The sequence below is a fragment of the Galeopterus variegatus genome, unplaced genomic scaffold (genome assembly GCF_000696425.1).
Source record: "Galeopterus variegatus unplaced genomic scaffold, G_variegatus-3.0.2 Scaffold2436, whole genome shotgun sequence".
Lineage (NCBI taxonomy): Eukaryota > Metazoa > Chordata > Mammalia > Dermoptera > Cynocephalidae > Galeopterus > Galeopterus variegatus.
Window position 1 is genome coordinate 150,906 of NW_007728547.1, and position 4,596 is coordinate 155,501.

General features: G+C 47.2%; 1 pseudogene; it reads right to left on the reverse strand.

The window, feature by feature from the left end:
• Window positions 1-572: 572 nt before the first annotated feature.
• LOC103597841 overlaps window positions 573-4,596 on the reverse strand; it is an 80,335-nt pseudogene continuing 76,311 nt past the window's right edge.

The window sequence follows — 4,596 nt, forward strand, 5'->3', positions numbered from 1 at the left end:
AGTATTGATGTTTTTAATATTTCAGGTTTTCAAGTAGTTTGGTAAAATTGGGCATGAGCCTGTACAGGTGAGTTGAATAACAAGCTCTGGTACCAGAGGTGGATAAGGTGAGACCATTGCAGGCACATGGCCCTCACAAATAACTTGGGAGGCATTCTCAAGGGTCCAGCTCTATCTCAGCCACTGCTGAGAATTTCTCCCACCAACTTCTGTACTAATGGTTTAAAAACAGATGGGAAGGGGGTGTATGGCAGATCCCTCATCACAGCTGCATCCACTTGGCACAGGGTGCAGGGTTGAAATAGCACATCCTCTCTAACTCCCTGGCTCTGCACTTTTCTGTTTTCATGATTAATGTCCAGTGCAAAGGTGAGTAATGGAGCAATTCATTGTAGTAATTCGAGTTATGGAGAATATATGGACTCCTTTGCTCAGCATCCCTTTTTCCAACTCCTTGTCACATAAAAAGAATCATTACATTGGTGAATACAGTGCTGTCAGCCATGGGACCAAGCAGAGATACAACACATACACCTCAGATGTCTCCACTTCTTAAGGTTAAAATTTTACTCCTAGAGCTCTTCTTTGTAGGACTGTAGGATGTTAACTTTGTCAGACTGGAAGATGCTGCCTTTGTAGGACTGTAGGCTTTTAACTTTGACAGACTGGAGGGTGCTGCCTTTGTAGAACTGGAGGATGTTAACTTTGACAGACTGGAGGATGCTGCCTTTGTAGGACTGGGGGATGTCAATTTTGTAGGACTGGAGAATGTTGACTTTAAAGTACAGTAGGATGTTGACTTTGTAAGACTGGAGGATTCTGACTAAATTCAAAGGTGGTGAAGAGAGCTTCCAAATACCTTCTTTTTAGCCTTAATTCTTTTGGCTGCTACCTAAGACTGATGGGTCAAGTACAAATGACTCACAACTGTTTCTAAATTAGTTTCAGCCTTCTTCTGTATCATTAGCATCCTAAAGCAACTTTTGAATTTTTGGGAGAAGTTTGGGAGTGGAATTAGGGGAAGAAACCTGATCAGCAATGGAAGAGGGACCTCCTGCTCTAATGGGTCCAGGAAAGCATGGCTGCTGCCACCTTGCAGAGTGTGGAAGAGCAGAGGAGCAGGTAAACAGCAGACAAGGGCCTTAGGGCTGCCTTCCTGACTCAAGGGAAGAGGTGGGATGTCTGTGTACCTATCAGAGCCTGAGGCTGAGGACCCTTAACCCCATCAGCTTCAAAGCAAGTCATAGCACACACTTTAGGCTTCCTTAGTGAGGACATGCATTAAGGCTGGATTTCCTGCTTCAGCCTGTGGGGCTGCAGTCATGTTGTTTGGGTGTTGGTGTTAATAAATATATTTCTGAACTCATTAGCTGGTAGGATCCAAGACCTTGGGTTCCTCTTTCACTTATTCAAAGTAGACATCTTAAAGTTTGATGTGTTAAAGTGCACTTTGATGGGGTTGAACAGTATTACAATCTTTCTTGAAGAAATTTCCCACTGGTGGAGAAGGTATGTAAAGGTAAGGGAAGAGAGGAACTACTTCGGCCCATATCGTTTACCTGCATTTTGGCATACAACTTTCTCCTGATGTGCTGTGAGTATGTGCATGTCTCAGTGTGCTTATGTGTGAATGAGAAGAGAAGAGAGGAGAAAGAAGGGAACATACTCATTTAACTTATGACACCTGATCCCATGGGGATTTCCTGCCATATCTGAGTATCTGCCACTCCTGTCTGCTCACAGCACCTTCCAGGTGGGAGGGGGTTTAGGCTAAAGTGGGGAAGCAGCCCACATCGTAGCTCCTTCCTTCATTCCCTTCTCATGGGTCTCACTGCCAGAGGCTGTCTATGCATGGACCCAATGCCTAGCCTAGGTTATTATTCCCAGAGATGTATAAACATTATCCAACTCCAAGGAACAGCAGCATGTGTTGTCTTTACAAAAATCTCTGTTCAATTTTACAATGCCTGAATTTCAGAAAGAAACTTCATGTGCAATCTCTCTTTCTGCTGCATGTACTGCACCCCTAACCACATCGAGGCTCTCTCCACCCAGTGTGCGTCTGATAGAAAATTCAATTCAGCTCACTTCAAATATGTATTGAGCACCTTTATGTTGGCACAAAGTGGTAAAAGCCATAGGGGATACAAAATAAGTATAAAGCACAGTCTCTAAGCTTCAAAAAGTCTGCTGTGCTATTGGGACTAACATGGAGAAATGAGAGACCAACATGAGACAGAATATATGTATTCATCAGAATGTGTTGTTCTGACATCAAGTGCATTGGATTTTCCAGAAAAGGAGTCCTCAGTGACAGCTGGAGTTGTCAGAGAAGACAGGCTTCTTAGAGGGGTTCAGAGCTGGTGTGGGGCTTTGAAGAATCGGAAGCATTCAAATATGTAGCAGAAATCACATGCAAAACTTTTTCTTTTGCTTCAGATTTTCTACAGAAGTCTTAAAGATGAAAACAACATGACCTAATTACTCCGACCGTCCCACGAGCTCACCAAGGAGCTGCCAGACCTACTTTTTCTTTTGCTTCAGATTTTCTACAGAAGTCTTAAAGACGAAAACAACATGACCTAATTACTCCGACCGTCCCACGAGCTCACCAAGGAGCTGCCAGACCTCGACAGGCTTACTTAGCAGTGGCCAGGATATCCTATGATCTTCACTGCTCACTCCCCACTTCTGTACATCCCCCTCCCACCTGTTTATAAAAGCAGATTATAAGTGCAGCAAAAGGAGGTCCTTGCTGGAGTTTTTGGAAGTGGTTTGTCTGGCCAGTGAAGGTGGTGGGGCATTTCCTCTCTCTTCCTTCTAGGGGAGTAAGTGGATTTTCCCGCCTTGCCTAAGATAAGAGTGCAGAGAGCCTGACACCCACTCCTGGGCTGAGCAGTTGGAACTGTAGGCCTGGGCTGCGGCTGCACCTGGAATGGAGCAAGGTGGAAAAGCTCTTAGAAGAACATGGCGTGAATTGCTGAAAGTGAGAGAGTGTTGTGAGCATAAAGATTGGAACCTACTTCTTGCAGGGATAATTTTGAAGTTGGGTGCTGGTGGAAGCAGCCTGTGATGCCAGGGCTGAGGGGCTGCCTGTGTTTCTACCACTTGACCTGCCAGGGAGTGGTCAGTTTCCTGTGGACCACATGGATGCTGTGGAACATGAGTGGCCTTGGGCCACCTTGGAGACAGACTGAAGAGGACAGCTTGCCAAGAAAGGACTCAGCCATCAAAAGCTATGGGGTGTATGAAGGGGCAAGAGGTGAGGGGAGGGAGGATACAGAAAGTCATGAGGAGTTCATCCCTCTTGTCCAGGCATTGTGTGGCATGGAGGTCCCCTGGAATCACCCCTCAAACCCACATGTAACCCCAATGTGGAACACTTGTCATATCGAGAGTGTTGCCGGTGAAGGAGAACTCCACCCGTTACACAAGAGTGTTCCCCTTATTTCTTCCCTCCTCCAGGACTCCTACTCTTGAGGAGGAAGGAAGACCAGGTCAAGAGGGATAAGGGCTGGGGAGAAGCGAAGGGACAGACCTTTTCCTCCTGAGCTGCAGGTCAGGCCTGGACGGGGAGAAGCAGACAGGCTTTGCACTGTGCATGAGATTGGATTTTGATTGATATGGGGCAAGACTTTCCAGTTCCTCAAAGGTGAGTCTAAATGATTCAGATGAGACTCTTCTATGACTGAGAGGGACTGGAAAGCTGCTGTCCTGAGGAGTTATCCAGGGGCATGGGAGGGAGATGCTGCAGAGCTTCTCCAAAGGGCATTTCCCCGGCACCCCTCAAGAGCCAGTAAACCCATTAGAGAGATGTGAGGGGATCAGGAAGGCGACTTTAGGAAGGCAGGGGAGCAGAAGAGAGGATGGGGCTGGGGCTGGGCTGGAGTGTGTTTGGGCATCTCCCTGACTTGGCCTGGTGGGAGGGCAGGCGAGGGGATGGCCCGGGACAAGGCTTTGTGAAAAAAGCAACCCACTGGGAAAGCCCTGAGATAGGACTTCAGCATCTCTAAGGGGATAAGCAGCCGAAGGAGATTTAAGCAGATAAACATAACAGAATTATCCCACAGCTCAAGCAGCTTTCCTGGGAAGGGGCTCGTTCTCTGCAAAGCAACCCTTTTCTTCTTTCCCAAGCATTTCCAGCAGCTGCCAGCATTTCTCCCCGACATGCTGCTAGCTGGTTTGTTGTTGCCACGTGGGTTTGAGTCTGTCTCTTCATGGTATTCTCCTTTAGCTGTTGGAAAACAGACCAAGCTGAGAGGGATTTTGGGAAGGAGGGGCACTCCTTTTCACTCACCATGGGGGCGGGAAAGTCCTGCTGATCCAGCCAGAGACGGCAGTTTAATTTCCTGTTTACAAAACAAATGAGGAGCAAGTAGGAGAGAAGGAGGAGGTGATTCTGTTTGCAGGGCCTTGGGAAGGGTGACTCACCAAGGTTCCCTGAAGAGCAGCTTTCCAGAGGGCCGTAATTATGATCTCTGGGCTGGAGCTTGAGGAGATGCTGCTCAGAACAGCAACTGGCAGCTGTCCTATTCATATACTTCTGTCTGGCTGGCTTGTGTTTGCCTCCACAGCAGTTAAAATTTTGATCTATAC